This window comes from Heptranchias perlo, chromosome 28, assembly GCF_035084215.1.
Source record: "Heptranchias perlo isolate sHepPer1 chromosome 28, sHepPer1.hap1, whole genome shotgun sequence".
NCBI classification, from domain to species: domain Eukaryota; kingdom Metazoa; phylum Chordata; class Chondrichthyes; order Hexanchiformes; family Hexanchidae; genus Heptranchias; species Heptranchias perlo.
In genome coordinates this window covers 29,289,472-29,309,199 of record NC_090352.1, presented here as the reverse complement: position 1 = coordinate 29,309,199, position 19,728 = coordinate 29,289,472, and the positions used below count along the sequence as shown (strand labels likewise).

General features: G+C 41.8%; 1 protein-coding gene across 1 annotated transcript in view; it reads right to left on the bottom strand.

Moving 5' to 3' along the window:
* Positions 1 to 18,960, bottom strand: part of dusp14 (dual specificity phosphatase 14) — a 28,962-nt gene extending 10,002 nt beyond the window's left edge. Inside the window, exon 1 of the mRNA XM_067967943.1 lies at positions 18,790 to 18,960. The gene's annotated coding sequence lies outside the window, so the exon portion shown is untranslated. The remainder of the gene's footprint in view (positions 1 to 18,789) is intronic.
* Between the last annotated feature and the right edge of the window lie 768 nt (positions 18,961 to 19,728).

The window sequence follows — 19,728 nt, the reverse complement described above, 5'->3', positions numbered from 1 at the left end:
GGGACAGATGGCTGGCTTTTCAAAGCAGCAGCAATTTGTCATGTGTCATGTGAACGGTTGAGATTTAAGTGAGAAGGGAAAGAGGGCAAGATGGTTTAAAACACTGCAGGGCTTCTCCTCCAGCCTCGCCAGACGCCATGCTCCTGACACGCCCCCTCCCCACGATGCCCATCACCTGCTCTTCAAGTGGGGGCAGGACATGGATGAGGTGTGGCCCTCCTCCTGTGGCTACCCACTCCCTGTTATTGCGACCTTGGCCTGCAAGACAGAAGGGAGTGTGTTAGTGTTAGAGTAGCGAGACGTTTTGAGGCTGTGCATGTGAGGGTAGAATATTGATGCTGGTGTGTGAAAGATGGCAGAGATGTGAGGATGTGGAAGGAGTAATAGCGAGGAGAGTAGCAGGTGCAGAGTGCTGCTTTAAAGGCAGAAGGAGGGGGAGTGAAGTGTGCTGCAGTGATTGTAGGAGAGTGCTGGTAATCGGGGGAGGGAATGGTAGTGAGTGCAAGGACAACAGGTAGTGCAAGGCTAATCAGAGAGTAAATGAGAGATATGAGTTAGGAGGCTTACTTTAGCTATCCTCGTGAGGTCATTAAACTTTTTTTTCGACATTGCAGCCATGTCCTGGGGGCGATGCTTCTGGCACACACATGCTCTGCTACCTCTGCCCACTCATGCTGGGCAGCTTGCCTGGATATCTTCCTACATCTTCCTCCACCTGTCGACCTCCTCCACCAAAACTCCAACGCAGCATCTGGAAACTGGAGGATGGACGCCCTTGCAGCTTCTGCTGTGTCCCCTTGTCTAGTGTCATGGTTTGAAATAGGATTCTTGATTTACCTTCACTTGCTATCTTTTATACTTGTATAAGATTACCTTTCAGTCACCTCCTTTCAAGATTCTCTAGTCTTTCCTCTTAACTTAGCCACATGACAATAAGGATCAGTCTAGTTCAGGGGTGTCAAACTCATTCTATATGATGGGCCTGATCCGATATCCTGCCACATTCAGCAAAAGTCATTAAAATAGAAATAGATAACGATAAACCATATTAGGTCCTAGACGATGATCCTTAATGGGTTCGTTTTTTTTTGGTTCATCTTCAATTATTCCACTCTTTTTATATTTCACAGATGTAACATTTCGAACATTTTTAATATTTTTTCCCAAGTTCTTTGTACAGTACATTTTCTTCCATACCTCCATTTTAATTGCTCTGTTCTTCCATTTTGGAGACAGTCTGTATCCCTTACATTTATTTCTCTTCAATATTAAATTCACTCCCCTCTCGTGTGTTTCCACAATCACCGTGATATCATTTTTCCCATCTCTTTACATAGGCTTCAGATTCTAGCAAAGTATTATTAAAGCCTCTAGAATTCAGGTAACGGCAGTTAATTATGCTTGTTCCTTTTGGTCTTAGTTTTTTTTTACCCTATTTAAGTTTATTCACTCTAATGCATAGAATTTATTATTTTATCTTCTCTTCTTCCAATTGACCATGTTCACATTTCTGCTTGTCCAGTTATAGTCTGATCCCTGCTTCCTTTCATATCTTTCTTTTTTAAAAAAGCTTTAGCTTCATCCTGGATTATTAAATTAGCCAACTATTTAAATGATAAATCATTATAAAGCTGCTGGTTGAATTTACTAACTAACTTATTGAATTACTGACTGGGTTTATTAAGTGATAGGCCTTCTGATCTCCAACCTTCAATTTAACCAGCTGCCACTATTCCAAATTAACTACCATTGGTTTCTCTTGGTAACCCCCTGCTCAGCTCCGAATAGACTTTCTGGGTTTCACCTAACTTAAAAATCAAGATTCAGGTGATTTCTAAATTACCTCCAGGCCTGAATGGCTTCTTGGTGTCCTGGTAACCAGAACCGGCTACAATACTCAAGGGGTGACCTGATCAGAGGACTATACAACTACAGCACTTCTTCCTCTGAATTGTATTCTACTGTTTTGACGATATAAGTTAGCATTCTATTTGCTTTAGAATCATGGAAATTAACATCACAGAAGGAGGCCTTTTGGCCCATCATGCCTGTGCCGGCTCTGTAGGTGGTATCCATTTAGTCCCATTCCCCTGCACATTACCCATTACCCTTTCCATTTTTTCCCCGAATATTTATCCACTTCGCTTTTGAAAGTTATTATAGATAATAACTTTATTTCTTCTGGTAGGGTGTTCCATGTCCTAACAACCTCGGATGTTTTACTACGTTAAAGGCACTATATAAATGCAAGGTTGTTGTGTAAAAATATTCTTCTAATCTCTCCCTTCATTCTTTGGGTGATGATCCCTCTAGTTATTGACTCACTGACAAATGAAAGTAGTTTTTCCCTAAATAGCTTATCAAACCCCTTCATAATTTTGAACACCTATCGGATTTCATGTTAACATTCTCTGTTCCAATGAAAATGGCCCCGGTTTCTCTAGTCGTTCCTCATAACTTAAAATCTCTCATCCCTGCTATCATCTCACTGAATCTCTTCTGCACCCTTTCCATGGCCATGACATCCTTTATAAAGTATGTCGCCCAAAACTTGACACAATATTCTAACTGTAACCTAAACAACGATTGGTATAGGTTTAGCAATAAACCTTTGATGATTGTTGCCGTGTAATGATTGGACATCTTTAGCATTGAGTCTACTAAAAGCCTAAGATCTCTTTCAACTTCATCCTTAGCTATTTTTTCATCATTCATGAAGAACTTACGTTCCCCATTCTTTCTTCCTATGTGCCGTACTTTACGCATGTGAAACGTCCTCGTGTGTGCAGGATGAATTTAGATACTCTCTTGACCAATAGACAGACTTAAGTCTGAACAAAATGCATGGAGGAAAGTGCGTTATGTATATTTTTTGGTTTAAACAAATGTCGTCCCAATTTGTGAATGTAATGGATGCAGTCCAATTTGACATTCAGAAAAATATTTATTCCTCCTTCTTTCTCTTAGTTTTCTTTCCTCCTCCAGGCACTGATTCATTTTGGGGGTATGGCTTAACAGGCTCTCAACTGTCTATTCTCCCACGAGGGGCATTAAATCTGAGTCCAATCCTGTCCTTACCCGACATCCAGTTATGTACACTTTCCATCAGGAGTCAGCGGACAGCGATCAGAAATGCAAACCCTGGCTGATATTTCCCCCTCTCTAGCCCAGGGATGCTGTAGCATCCTGGCAGGGGTCAGCTAAGGCAGCACAGGCCAGGGATCCAAACACTTTGTGAACAACAAAACTTATTAGTTCATGGGGAGGGAATACGACATTACTGCAGGATAGAGCAGCAACTTGTGTCAATGGTTGATTAGCGTTTAGTTTGTGCAAACTATGATGTGGAAATAATACCAGCCCTCCCCCCCAAAGCTACAATCCCCTAAATTCTTTATCCTATTGACGCTGCGAAAATAAACCCAGGGAGATTACTTCCTGTCCTATAATGATATTTATTTGTATTACTGGAAGTTGTTTAATTCGAATGAAACTTCAGCATGTCGAGGCAGTTGTCTACTTTAGCTGAGTCTAGTTGTAAAACCCTATATAGTGTAATTCCAGCGCAGGGTTGTGAACCCTCCAGGATTGTTCCTGGTGTCTTCAGGAATTATAGATTAATCTCCTGGACACTGCTGTGAGCATCACCCGGGAGAAAAATCATAAGGGAATTAAAACAATTGTGTGTTTTTAAAATTTTCTTTGAACACTTTTATTTATTAGTTATAAAAATATTGGAGATGGGGAAAAAAGGCTGTTTGATTGAGGGTCAAGAACCATCCAGTGGGATAATGAAGAGTCTTTTCACTTTCCAATTGGTGTGGGAAGGGGCCGTGCTGACAGGATGGACTTGTTGGGAGACCAATGGCAGGAGCGTGGGGATGGGGTGATTGGAGGCAGGAGGTCATGTGACGAAACCTCCAGGAATACATCCAATCACGATTGGCAACCCTATCCTAGCACCAATTGCATTTTAAACATTAACGTCTGGAGTAGCACTCCTATCTGGGCAGCAACTTGACTGTGAGCAGACTGAGCAGACTGTGGCTCCATGTTTCCGCCCAACTGCAGGCTAGGCCCCCACCCATTTCAGAATGACAGATTGGGTAGGCTGACTAATGCGTCTGTTACTGCCTAACCCACAGGCAGTTTGCAGTGAGGCAGGCTCATTCGGGCTATGGGTTCCCTGGACCAATTATTTAAATAAAATTAAAACACTACACTCCAGAGGGACGAGGGTACATTTTCAACTCATTAAAATGACAGCACACTGCTTTCAAAAATTCTGACTCTTGGTCCGAAGGTAATTCTACTTAGCTTTCACTGTGCAAAACTTCTTTCTGTCCAATTTCCTGATATAATCAGAACAAGCATTTAATTATTGGAAGATGGAAGGGTAGTGGAAATATGGAACTCTGGTAATCACCTCTTTCCACGCTGATCTAATTGAAGTGTTTAAAATGATAAATGGATTCAATAGGGTAGATACAGAGAAACCATTTCCTCTGGTGGGGGAATCCAGAATAAGAGGGCATAATCTTAAAATTAGAGCCAGGCCATTTAGGAGAGAAATCATAAAGCACTTTTTCACAAAAAGGGTAGTGAAAATCTGGAACACGCTCCCCTAAAAGGCTGTGGGGATGCTGGGTCAATTGAAATTTATTGATTTTTTTTGTTGGGAACGGGTAACAAGAAATATGGAACAAAGACAGGCAAATGGGGTTGAGGTACAGATCAGTCATGATCTAACTGAATGGCAGCACTGGCTCGAGGGGCTGAATGGCCTATTCCTGTTCCTATGTAGTGGTTACGGTGCTGGCTTAGTAACCCAGTGGTCTTGAGTTCACAATCCCACCATAGCCAAGGGAAAAAATGATGACAAAAATTGTCCGATTGTCATGTAAATGTGAGTAGTTTGTTAATGTCCCTTTTGTGTAGGGAATACTGCCACCCTTTACCATTGTGGCTGACACATGCCTCTCAACCAAATATGGTTGACTTTTAATGGCCATCAGCACAAGGACTGCAGTAGTTCAAAAGAGTGGCCCAGTCATTGTCTCAGGGCAACGAGGGATAGGCAATAAATGTGGCCCCGCCAACTAATAAAAATACATGGGATGCTTGGGTATTGAGCTGAGGTTATATCATCCTGTAAAAGTGATTGAAGGAGTATTTGTAAAGTAAGGATATGGAGAACGGGCAGAGAAATGACAAGATTAAATAGCTCTAGGTCAGCAGCTGGCACTAGCAAAGGCGCGTTAGACTGAATGGCTCCCTTCTGAGCCATGCGTTCAATATGCTGCTAGCTTCAATGAATGACTGTCATTTTTTATACATATTTTAGAGTTTCCAGTTTTCAGGAATAAGCTACCCAAGAAATACGGGAAACAAACCTAATAAAATTCATCATTATTGGCAACAGGAGTCCACCAGTTTGATTTAAATTATTTCTAAAGTACTTCCTTCCTGCATAATTGCTTTGTGACCAAGAGGTTTAATCTCACATTTGTTTTTCTGGATTAATCTTAGGTCCACTGCTTTCACTTATTGGCGTCACAAAGAGATTTGTTGCAGCTCTGTGAAGTCCTGATTACCTGTACAGAGTTACAATGGAGATCAAAACTCCAGAAGACTATGGGTGAGGGCATCCAAATCTTATTGTTCAGTATGCGAGAAGCAAGAGAGTTTTAATTTGCAAATGTTGCTATGTAGTGATACTGTTTGTCATTGGAAAGACTACAGCTCATATATCCAAATACTTGCAGACACATACCAGTCGAAAGACCCACCAAGTAAAGATCAGAGAGAGCTCAGTTGGATGTCTCTTGCTGAAGTAACCTGATTCAAAAGGAAACACCAGCTAGAAACTTCGACACAGAAGAAAGTTATTCAGCCCCTTGTGCCCGTGCTAGTGGAGCTATATCAACAACAACAACAACAACAACTTGCATTTATATAGCGCCTTTAACGTAGTAAAACGTCCCAAGGTGCTCACAGGAGCGATTATAGAACAAAATTTGACACCGAACCACATGAGGAGATATTAGGACAAAGGGTTAGGTTGAAGGCACAGCCGCCAATGGCGAAGCGATTAAAATCGCGGATGCGCAAGAGACAAGAATTGGAGGAGCGCAGAGATCTCGGAGGGTTGTGGGGCTGGAGGAGGTTACAGAGAAAGAGAGGGGCGAGGCCAGGGAGGGATTTGAAAACAAGGTTGAGAATATTAAAAATCGAGGTGTTCCCGGACTGGGAGCCAATGTAGGTCAGCGAGCACAGGAGTGATGGGTGAATGGGACTTGATGCGAGTTAGGGCAGCAGAGTTTTAGATGAGCTCAAGTTTATGTAGGGTGGAAGATGGGAGGCTGGCAAGGAGAGCATTGGAATAGTCAAGTCTAGGGGTAACAAAGACATGGATGAGGGTTTCAGGAGCAGATGAGCTGAGGCAGGGGTGCAGACGGGTGATGTTACGGAGATGGAAGTAGGCGGTCTTGGGGATGGAGCGGATATGTGGTTGGAAGCTCACCTCAGAGTCTTACAGGACACCAAGGTTGCGAACAGTCTGATTCAGCCTCAGACAGTGGCCAGGGAGAGAGATGGAGTCGGTGGCTAGGGAACAGGGTTTGTGGTGGGGACCGAAGACAATGGCTTCTGTCTTTGCAATATTTAGTTGGAGGAAATTTTTCCTCATCCAGTACTGGATGTCGGACAAGCAGTGTGACAAATCAGAGACAGTGGAGCCGTCAAGGGAAGTGGTGGTGAGGTAGAGCTGGGTGTAGTCAGCGTACATGTGGAACCTGACATGTTTTCGGACAATGTCGCCGAGGGCCAGCATGCAGATGAGAAATAGGAGGGGGCCAAGGATAGATCCTTGGGGCTCTCCAGAGGTAACGGTGCAGGAGCGGGAAGAGAAGCCATTGCAGCTGATTCTCTGGCTAAGACTGGATAGATAAGAATGGAAGCAGGTGAGCGCAGTCCCACCGAGCTGGACGACAGAGGAGAGGTGTTGGAGGAGGCTGGTGTGGTCAACCGTGTCAAAGGCTGCAGACAGGTCAAGAAGGATGAGGAGGGATAGTTTACCATGGTCACAGTCACATGGGATGTCATTTGTGACTTTGATAAGGGCCATTTCAGTACTGTGGCAGGACTATCATTCCATTTCCCTACTCTTTCTTCCTACCCTTAAATACCTTTCCTCCCCCCAAGCATTTGTCTAACTACCTCTTAAATTTTGAGATTGATTTGGAAATGCCATTTGTGTTAAAGCACTCCGATTATCCTAATAACCCTTTGCATTAAAAGAAATTCTTCTAACCTCCCCCTTTATGTTTCGAGTAATAATCCTGAGTTTATGCCCCTTGTCATCCATTCACTAACCAGTGAAAATAATTGTTACTATTAATTTCTCTCAACCCATTCACAATGATTCCCACATGCCATTAGTCTAAGTCAGATTAAACGATCCCAATCGTGACCTTTTCTGGTGGAAGGCTAATGGTGCCAAGTCATTGCCAAAATCCAGTTAAACGTACGAGACATAACCTGCCTAAGGTGTTTCAGGCTGATGTCAAACATAGAAGAAATTTGATTTGTGTTGTACGGGTTTCCTCACAATTGATGAAGCCCCTGAATTGCAAGGGAGGCAGCGAATGCTGTACTCTTCACATTCACAAATGAAAATAATAGAGAGGCCAACATACCTTCATATCTGACATAGCTGTGGAGTCCTAGAGCACTAAGTCCATTGCTGCTCCTGATGGCAGAGTAGCTTTATGGTCCCTCAGTATGATCACAAATGTTAATTTTGTCACAAGTATGCACATGAACCAAAATTGTCATTTGATTGAGAATGAATCCAAGAGCTATCCCAACTGTGACACAATGGCATTCATTATTGATGCAGCTTACTTGTTGCTTACAGTATCGAGCCCTTCACAGAATGCTTTTCTCATTGAAAGGTGATCAAAAAGAAATCTGATGCCTATACTGACAGTGAAGTGAAAAGGAATCAGGGTATTGAGTGCCAACATTGAAAGTTCAATCTCCAAAGTGAAAATTTAGTGGTGCAAAAAGAGGGAGCATGGTAGGCTTGTCATCAAGATTGCAGCCCATGGAATAAAGGGGGCAGTAGCAACATGGATACAGAATTGGCTAAGTGACAGGAAACAGAGAGTAGTGGTGAACGGATGTTTTTCGGACTGGAAGGAGGTATACAGTGGTGTTCCCCAGGGGTCAGTGCTGGGACCATTGCTTTTCTTGATATATATTTATGACTTGGACTTGGGTGTACATGGCACAATTTCAAAATTTGCAGATGACACGAAACTTGGAAAGGTAGTGAACAGTGAGGAGGATCGTGATAGACTTCAAGAGGATATAGACAGGCTGGTGGCATGGGTGGACACGTGGCAGATGAAATTTAATGCAGAAAAATGCAAAGTGATACATTTTGGTCGGAAGAATGAGGAGAGGCAATATAAACTAGACAGCACAATTTTAAAAGGGGTATAGGAACAGAGATCTGGGGGTTTATGTGCACAAATCATTGAAGGTGACAGGGCAGGTTGAGAAAGCAGTTAAAAAAGCATTAGGGATCCTGGGCTTTATAAATTGAGGCATAGAGTACAAAAGTAAGGAAGTCATGATGAACCTTTATAAAACATTGGTTCGGCCACAACTGGAGTATTGTGTCCAGTTCTTGGCATCACACTTTAGAAAAGATGTGAAGGCCTTAGAGAGGGTGCAGAAGAGATTTACTAGAATGATTCCAGGGATGAGGGACTTTAGTTACGTGGATAGACTGAAGAAGCTGGGGTTGTTCTCCTTGGAACAGAGAAGGTTGCGAGGAGATTTGATAGAGGTATTCAAAATCATGAAAAGTCTAGACAGAATAGATAGAGAGAAACTGTTCCCACTAGCAGAAGGGTCAAGAACCAAAGGGCACTGAATTAAGGTGATTGGCAAAAGAACCAAAGGTGACATGAGGAAAACGTTTTTTACACAGCGAGTGGTTAGGATCTGGAATGCACTGCGTGAGGGGTTGATGGAGACAGATTCAATCATGGCTTTCAATAGGAAACTTGATTAGTACTTGAAAGTAAAAAATTTGCAGGGCTACGGGGATAGGGCGGGGTAGTGGGGCTAGCTCGATTGCTCTTGCATAGAGCCGACGTGGATTCGATGGGCTGAATGGCCTCCTTCTGTGCTGTAACCTTTCTATGATTCTATGAATGTTAAAAACACACTGGGATTGAACAGTATCATTTATTACTCGTTCAATTTATGAAAATGGCTCATTTGAAATTAGATGTTTTACAAATGAAGTACATAAATATTAAATGACTAAAACTTTAACATCAGATAAATATTTTAAATTTCTTTTGGAATGGATTGTGGTAGAACACAATAACCCCGGCCTCTGGCCTCTCTTCCTTAAATGTGTTGCATCTTTTCGGACATGCCAGATGGACCACATCATCTATTCCAGTTTTGTACTTCCCTCTGTTTCTATCTCAGTCTCAAAGCATACAAAAACGACGGGCAGAAAAAGACCAGCTGGTCTATTGCGTCTGCCCCATACAACCTCGCGCCTGGAGCATCACAATTAGACACTCATACCCTCCTGCCCACAATCAGTCATGTATTCTTCTGGGAAAGGCAAAAACACAGAAAAAAATCCCATGGCAAATCCCCCCCAAGTGATGGAAACTAGCCCAGGAGATCATTGTGATTGCTTTCTTCAATCAAAAGGCATCAAAATTCCAGCAAATTCCAAAAGGATCTCACCTTTTTACAATTCTGTGAGGAATGAAGAAACACGCCACACTGCTCTTTGCATGGGCAGGATTTATGTGTCCAGTTTAAACATTTGGCACCTAGCATGGGATTCAATTTGCCTCTGATTGCACACTGATTAGTGCGTTCTTGTAAGATTCCTTTGTGTGTTATTTTAACAGAATCATCAACCCTTTTAAAATAAATGAGTTCAGGGCTGCATTAAAACAGAATTGAATTTTATGTAACATTTTAATCAGAGGAAATTAAATCCCCTTGGGAATAGGCATTCGCCAGGCACTAACCCAGGGGGATCAGTCCCATAAGGAGTCCAGGACAAGGGATCCCATCAGTGCTGAGCGTTTTATATAACATGTTGAAGTATTGGCAAATTTAATTCCTGATCACAATGACAGTTGGATTCAATTTGAATTGCAGTGTTGTGAACTCATCCTGTTGTTTATATTCACCTTATTTCATAGCCTGGCACCAAAATGGCTGCAATCAAAGTCCAATAGGACACCTGGGATAAATCTGGTGGTCAAGGGACAAAAGGATATTCAACAGCTGCTTTCCGTTCATTATTATTTATTAACAGTAGTTGAATTCAATCCCGAATGGAGATAACATACAGGACAATATTTTATTCGAAAAATGAGGATACGGATCAATCTGAATCCTCCAAAGATGCGGCTGGTTTAGAACAGTTATAAATTAACAGCACATCAAAATGGCACTGCACTTATGTCTCTCTACAACTGCTGGAGACCGGCCGACTCGGTATAAATGAGGCTGCGTTAGTGCTTCTACCAGCACCTGAAGAGACAAGTTTTCCCTATGCTGCCCACCAGCACTTTGTGTTGACCTATACGAACCTCCCTCTGACAATAGGGAATTCCAGAGCCAGAAATATAAAGCTCTAACTACAACTCTTTTTAGAAGCAGTTCTCTAGTATAAATGTGCCATTGGTTTGACCTGTTATAATCCAGTAGACACAAATCAATAGGAGTAACTGGCACTAACCTGGTAAACTAGCTGTAGGCCATTAGGACAGTGAGTGTGGGAGAATGAAATGTCACACTGATGTACAGGAGCACAATCTGTTGAAGTATGATGTTAAGAACTGTAAGGGAGCTCTGCAGTGGATCTGATCCATGTTGTAACTGTGCCCGAGATGATGCTATCGTGAGGGCAAAGTGAAAATATCTTTCATTTCCCAGCACTTCTAATCCCATTTTATTTGATAAAAACACACTGCAAAAAAAGTTTCAGGCACAACTACATATTTATCTAGTTCATAATCTGGCTATTACAATGAGACACATCCACCACAGCTGCAGCATTATGTCACTGGAAATGAATGAATGGCATTTAACATATTCTGTCCAATTTGTTCACCATGCTGAGTAGCTGAGTCGGGTGTCCATAAATGTAACTAACACCATCTCCTATTCCTCACCACAGGGGCCGACAGTGAAACCTTGGCAACAGAGGTTACATATAGCTCCTCAATCAGCTAACATCAAAATCCCTGCTGTAGTAGCACAAAGCCTCTGCCTTGGTTGATTCTGAAAGCCATAACCTAAAACAGTCAGGACACCAAACGATTTACTTTTAAGTATCGGATGGTCAAAAAAAGGAAAAGACATGGGGTAGAAATTTGTCTCAGGCAAATTTGTTGGGTAAAATGGGCAGTATCTCATCGGGCGCCAGTAATACTTTGCGCCCCATGTAACAAAGGTAATGCAATAATCGTGGGGGACTTTAACTTTCATAAAGACTTGACAAATCAAATTGGCAAAAGTAGTTTGGAGGACGAGTTCATGGAATGTATTCGAGACAGTTTCCTAGAACAATATATCATGGAACCAATCAGGGAACAAGCTATTTTAGGTCTTGTTGTGTCTAATGAGACAGGGTTAATTAGTAATCTCATAGTAAGGGATCCTCTGAGGAAGAGTGATCATAATATGATAAATTTCACATTGAGTTTGAGAGTGACGTACTTAAGTCCAAAACTAGAGACTTAAACTTAAACAGAGCCAATTACATAGGTATGAGGGCCGAATTGGCTACGGTAGATTGGGAAATTAGATTAAAAGATATGACAGTAGATAAACAATGGCGAACATTTATAGAAATATTTCATAATTCTCAACAAATATACATTCCATTGAGAAATAAAAACTCCACGGGAAAAGTGATTCATCCATAGCTAACTAAAGAAATTAAGGATATTATTAGATTAAAAGAGGCTCATAATGTTGCCAAGAAGAGTAGTAAGCCTGAGGACTGGGAGAGTTTTAGAAACCAGCAAAGGATGACCAAAAAATTGATACAGAGGGAGAAAATAGAATATGAGAGGAAACTAGCAAGAAATATAAAAACAGATTGTAAGAGCTTCTACAAGTATGTAAAAAGGAAGAAAGTAGCAAAAGTAAACGTGGTTCCCTTACAGGCTGAGACCAGAGAAATTGTAATGGGGACAGAGGAGAAATTTCTTCAGTCAGAGGGTTGTAAATCTTTGGAATTTTCTATTCAGAGGGCTGTGGATGCTCAGTCATTGGGTATTCAAGGCTGAGATCGACAGGTTTTTGGACTCTAAGGGAATCATGGGATCTGGGAATCGGGCAGGAAAATGGAGTTAAGGTCGAAGATCAGCCATAACCTTAATGAATGGCGGAGCAGGCTCGAGGGGCCATATGGCCTACTCCTGCTCCTATTTCTTATGTTCTTATGTTCTTAAAACTACCTGACATACAATCAAATAGCAATGATGTATCAAAATGGGAACACCTTCACCACACGGACTACAGCGGTTCAAGAAGGCGGCTCACCACCACTTTCTCAAGGGCAATAAGGGATGGGCAATAAATGCTGGCCTTGCCAGCGATGCCCACAAACCATGAAAGAATTTTTAAAAAATTCCCCCCCAAACACCAGCACCATATTAATAATGTGATAGCCTTCCCCCAAACTAAACATCTGGCACATTTCTGGTCAATTTTATATTGAATTTCAACCAAATAATGGATTTTGTGCAATATATAATGGGTCATTAGGACCCAACAAAAGCAAGTGTACTATGCCTCATCATAACACTACCAGCTAATGCTGCAGTAGACCGTTCTAACATAAGCACACGTGCGCAGACATACACACAAAGCAAAATTCCTCCCGGTCACGTGTGTGAAACTGCAGGGTAAAAATTGGTTGCCATGACAGCAGTTTGGGGAAACTGAAAGTGTTGAATGAAGATGTGAACTCCAATGAGAAAAACTTGAAAAGGAAAACTCACCAGCAGAAACCAGTGAGTGTCCAGGAGCGTGTAACATAGTCCACTTTTCTATTATTCTTAATATAATCAGGCCGTACAATTAATAGGACCTCAATGAAACTCCCTTTAGAAAGACATAATTACAGAAACAATAATGTACGTTATAAGATTTGAATAGGCTTCAAAAGGCCGAAAGGCTTCCTTCTGTGCCATAATTTCTATGATTCTAAAAGACCCGGGTAAAGGGATAATCAACAAACAACATTTTATATAAAATATTAAGAATGGAAGTGTCAACACGATACGCTTGCTGAGACTGGCATGAACTGAAGCTGTTCTGCCCATGATTCCATTCAATGTACCTCACAACTTGGCACACATTTCTTGAGGTCAAGTACCAGTGGGTAAAAAATGAACAGAGTTTTGATTAAAGCTTTTTAAAGGTATTTATACTGGAGTTGCTTTTATATCTGGGATGAGGAAAATGCAGCATATTTTGTTCCAAAATGAACAAATTGGCTCGAACGGTTTGTACCACTCAGAGCTGATTATGGACAGATTTAATTTATAACTATTGTGGGGGAAAAAGGCACTGCAGAGGAATACCTCAATATTATCAGCCCTTTTTAACTGGTGAACAGCACTACTTTTAAAATGTTCCTAACTTATACCGAGAGTTCTGGTCAAATACCACATCTGAGTGACACGCGAATTAATGAGGCCTTGTTCTCTTGTGAAATGCCTTTGAAGACCCTTTACGAAGTTTATGTTGAGGACTGCAGCAGTAGCACTCTTCCATTAAATTACACATCTACGATATATTAACGATCATGCATATAGTATGCACTTCCTGTAATGGCACATTTACTTCCTGTCACACTATAGCCATTACACTTTAGATATCACACTTCAGTGCATCCTGTGACTCACTGTCAGCAATGCATGTTAGTGCCCCATGGATAGTTTTAGGTTAACAGTTAAAATAAGACCTGAAAATATCATGTCCAAAGTCTGTGCTACAAAAGATTAATTATGATTTGACTCCAACAGGCATCTAGCCTTGGTCTTCAGGTCAACTGGAACATGCAATCACTAAGACGCGATATCATTCCAACTACCTTCATGGTAGATGATGATCCATCAAAGGCAGTGGAATCAGTGACACAATTCACTTGCATGATTTCCTCCAATGGGGACTGTTTTCTAGACTGCAGTGCAATTGCGAGCTGCGCAATGAGCTCTCAATCCCATATATGGAGATTAAACGCAAGTCGCAATCTCAAAGTACAGCTCTACAACGCATTAGTGATATCCATATTTAAATATGGCTCAGAAATGTTGCTAGACACCAAAGTAATGAATAGAAAAATCGATGGATTCGATTCTAGATCGCTTTCCATACTAAAAGGTTAAGCCTCAGGACAAAATCTCAAATGATGTTGTACACAACCTGACTATTCAACCCGCCTGATTTATCATTACCAACTCCTCTAGTATGGACACCTCATGCACCACCCCGAGTTTGACCCTACCAGAGCATTCACCACCAAAGTACCACCCACAAGGAAGAGGCCACCAGACAAACCCAGATCAAGGTGGGTTGACAACATAAAAGGTGCTCCTTAACAGCATGGGCCTTACTGCCGATGAGTGAGATCCCTTGAACCGTAACGACTGGAAGAAGCTGATAGCGGCAACATTCTCTTATGGATAAGAACCGTCCCAGCGGATTAGAAGGTAGCAAATGTAACCCCGCTATTCAAGAAAGGAGGGAGAGAGAAAATGGGGAACTACAGGCCAGTTAGGCTGACATCAGTCATCGGGAAAATGCTGTAATCCATTATTAAGGAAGTGGTAACAGGGCACTTGGAACATCATAATATGATTAGGCAGAGTCAACATGGTTTTATGGAAGAGAAATCGTGTTAGACCAATTTATTAGAGTTTTTTGAGGATGTGACTAGCAGGGTAGATAAAGGGAAACCAGTGGATGTAGTATATTTGGATTTTCAAAAGGCATTCGATAAGGTGCCACATAAAAGGCTGTTATGCAAGATAAGATTTCAGGGAGTTGGGGGCAACATATTAGCATGGATAGAGGATTGATTAACGGACAGAAAACAGAGTAGAGATAAACAGGTCATTTTCAGGTTAGCAGGCTGTAACTAGTGGAGTGCCGCAAGGATCAGTGCTTGGGCCACAGCTATTTACAATCTATATTAATAACTTAGATGAAGGGACCGAGTGTAATGTATCCAAGTTTGCTGACGATACAAAGCTATGTGGGAAAGTAAGCTGTGAGGAGGATACAAAGAGTCTGCAAAGGGATATAGACAAATTAATTGAGCGGGCAAGAAGATGGCAGATGGAGTATAATGTAGTGAAATGTGAGGTTATTCACTTTGATAGGAAGAACAGAAAAACAGAATATTTTTTAAATGGTGAGAAACTATTAAATGTTGGTGTTCAGAGAGATTTGGGTGTCCTTGTACACGAAACACAAAAAGTTAGCATGCAGGTACAGCAAGCAATTAGGAAGGCAAATGGTATGTTGGCCTTTATTGCAAGGGGGTTGGAGTACAAGAGTAAGGAAGTCTTACTACAATTGTACAGGGCTTTGGTTATCCCCCACTTCACCTTAAGACTACACTAGGCCCTGACTGCTTGTGTGCAATGCAACAGAAGATCGACTTGTATAGTAGGATATTTGATGCTGGTTGTTCCACAAACCCATCTACTTAAAACTCCCCTAATGCAATGGCAACGTCCATTTTAGGGGGTCTCAAGTAACACCTAAATTTCTTTTCTCCCATAACAGTGAATATATATGTTTGGATCAAATTAGTCAAACTAAGAAACAATACCAAATTAGGGAGGGGCAGTTGAATCTGAAGAGGCAGCTGAGAACTACAAAAGGGGATAGACGAGGTATGTCAGTGGACAGAATAATCCAGATAAAGTTTTAACAAGGTCAAATGTAAAACACCGCACATAGGAAGAAAAATTGGGTGATTTAAGTGTTGAAACAGCCACGGGTGACGCTGAAAGTGACCCTGGGGTTTTAGTGGACTCGATGCTCAACATGTCCCACCATTACTGACCAGCAATAACAAAGCAAATAGAAAGCTGAACTGTATAGAGTACAGAACAGAGGAAGTTATGCCGAAACTGTATAGACCCTAGTAAGATGCACTTTGTGTGCTGTCTCCAGCTCTGGTTATTGAGACACAAGGAAAACATCCAAGGCCCCGGAGGCAGTGTAGAGGAGAGGCGTGAAACACATCCCTGCTTATCTTGTTGGAGGTGGGGGTGGGGGAGTGCGTGAGAATGGGTCGGCAGCCAGCAAGAAGATTTTTGTGGGGCTCAGGAGCGCGAATGCTCTCCAAAACAAAAACTTACCATTTCTGAGTGGCCTAACCAGCAGTCCCTTAAAAGGATTGTTAAAAACTCATGCACATCGCCTGCTCTGCTCAATTCCTCATGAAAATTGCAATTGGGCTCCTGCAACTGGCATAGGACCCCAATTTGCACATATAATGCCTTTCTTGGGTGGGAATGCTGGGCACCCATTTAAAGGTCTGCCTGAAAATTGAATCAGGTGGGCAAAGCGGTGTCCAAGGTCCCCACCAGATTCTCCTCTGCCGATCACCCGCTTTTCAGGTGAGAAACAGACGGCTGACAGTTGCAAATCTCCCCGATCTTCCTTAGAGAGGCTTATTTTATTTTATCTCATCATCGATCTTCACAAGAATTCTTTAAATTCAAGATTTGTTTCTACAAAAGTCACAGAACTATAGTTTACACCACCGAAGGCCAATCAACCCTTCATGTCTGTGCTGGCTCTTTGCTAGGGCAATCCAAAACTGATCCCACTGCTAGGGCAATCCAAAACTGATCCCACTGCCCTGCTCTCTCCCCATTGCCATTTATCTTCCTCGGCCTCATGTTTTGCTCTAAATATAAAATCCCCTTCCAAATGCCTGTCACAAATTAAATATCAAACCAAAATGGCAGAAGAACAGAAGCAAAGTCAAAGATGAGAGAAGCCATTCGGCCAATCAAAGCTCAGCCCTCTAGTTTCCTAACTCTTAAGATCCAACTATATTTTAAACATCACCGAGATTTTGTCTCTAGTATTTAATCTAATTGGCCAATAATAGCTTTTCCTTTTATTTAGTGAACTGTTGTGGTCGTCAAGTCGAGGTAAGTCAGTGCGGGGAATTGGAACACTTCCCCACTTTTGGCACCTTCGTCCACATCACATGCTCCCAGATCAGCAATAAGTACAGATCGAATTCTGATTAAACAAACGACAGCAGCTCGATCCTGCCCTGCTGGGGCCCTCCATTTTGAATGTGAGCAAACTCAGCAGCTTGTAGCTGCGAGTTACCACCTACCCACAGCTTGGCCGCCCTGTCCCCAACAGCACTTGGCTCAGCGCAGATGTTGATGCTGCTCACCGTCACATCCATCATCCAGGCGGTCCAGAGGTGGGATGCATTCCCAATGGTAACAATATAGAAACAGTACTCAGCAGGAAGGGTACTGAAACATAAACTAAAATGTAAGACCCACAGCATACCAGTTGATCATGATGATGAATATAAATGCTGAATCATCTGCACCTCAGGGATTTTCATCTGAACACATCAAACGGACAACACCCCCTCAAGAAGGTTTACAATCGGGAGCAACACAGACCTCAAACAAGGCAACTGCCCAAGGCAACTAACTGCCCAACACAACAGCCACGGTGTTTGTACAATTTAAAGGAGGGACTGTCACTTAGGTTCAATTTCTCAATCAGGACCAACTTACTCTTTAAAAAATAAAGTCCAGTGCAAGAGGTTTGCACTGCAGCAGACACCAGACACCTTGAACTTTTCAAATTTATTTTTCAATACAGTTTTCGAGTTAGTGATTTGTAATTAGGCAGGGCATCAAGTAATTCGCATTGACGCGATAACTAGGACCAAACAAAACCCTGCCACAGTTCATCGCGGCAGCAACACTTCTTTAAAATAATCGCACGCTGAACGCTGTTGGTTCTAGCAAGTTCCCAGTGTCGCTTTGGTTGCAACCCGTTGCTAATCGATATGCCTCAATGTGCAATGATGCACACACACATACGTTTCAGGTTTGTACACCAGCTTCAATGGAAATTGTGACCAGGATACCTCATTGCTGTGTTTTTGTTTTGCCAGATTTATGCAATTTACTATTAGACGTTGCAATACTGGAGGAAAACATACAAGGAGCAGCAAGAGGCTTTGTAACTGATCTGCCTCCAATTGCCACAATGTTTTGGAGCTGCGGATATACGTTCATTAAAATGAGTAAATATTTATAAAAGCAGTTCTTGCACCTTTTTCGACCTGCTCAATAAACAGTTCTGGAATTAATGAGCCAAGTCAAGTAATGAAGCGATTGCCCCGAGTGTCGCAGTAACAAAAAAAAACACCAACATACCACACTGCATCTAAAAGATTAATACTTTCAAATCCACTTTACATCTTGGCTACAGGCATCACTGTCAACTTATTCAAAAATTTAAAAAAATGGATCTAAGTGAAAATTTCAAATAAAAAAGTCTAATGATCCCAATTATTATAAATTAGGTTTTAATGTACCCCCACCCCGCCACACTGTGACCAATCTGCTTGAGGACATGAATCAGTGTTTCTTTAAGAGATCGAGGTTAAATACTTGGACTTGTCCAGGATGAAGCCCCCGACTTTACCTTGGTTTGGTGAGGATCCATTCTGTCTCCCTTGGACCTCAGTCTTGGAGAAGCACAAACACCAAGCGTTGGTCCGCTGATGCACTCAGGACTTGTTAAGAGCTCGCTGATCCCCCTCGTTTCCTTCCGCAGCCTCGGGATTACATTTGCTGTCGATACTACAAATCCGATCTGGAGAAAAAAAAAGCAGCAGCACCTCCCAGGCTCTTAAAGCAACGTCACCAGGCGACGGATTCACTGAGTCGTCAAACAGAAAGGAGATGTTTGGGGAGTTGTAATTACATTGCCACAATTTAAAGAGACAGCAGCTCTCGTACAAATCCTTGTACAAAATAGTTTTTTTTTAAAAAATCCACATTTAATTTCGTAGTACTTTCAAAATTGAGCACTATGGATTATGTTGTTTTTGGAAAAGCACTTTTCTTACAATATCTGAGCCTTCAATTCAATTTATATAACCTGGATATCAAACCAGAAATTAGTTTCCAAATATAGAGATGTCAATCAGCTCAGAAAACATGCAATTGGTGGCATAATCTTTGGAAGTGGAAAATTAAGCCTACTTCTTTCAGTTTTAGTTACCCTTCGCATACATTAGGATGGGTCCATTGTCTAACAAAAGAAAATCATGGGACAATGTCCCTTTAAAAGCTCTATCTCCTAATGTGGGGCAACGACCTGTTCAGAATTATGAGTTGAATTCTCTGTCTCCTCCTACACAGATAGGCTGGGAGTACAGTTAGAGGTTTTCAACTTGTTCTTGAATTTCCCATTCTTGGAAGATTCCTGACTGACACCATTGAAAACATTTCTGATACCCTCAGCTTTGTCGAACAACAATTAGCTCGAGAAAGTCCTTGGCTATGGATAACCCTATCACAATGAAATCCTTAATTACAGAAGGATTTGCTGTGGTGTTAGTATCATTTTGACAAGTCT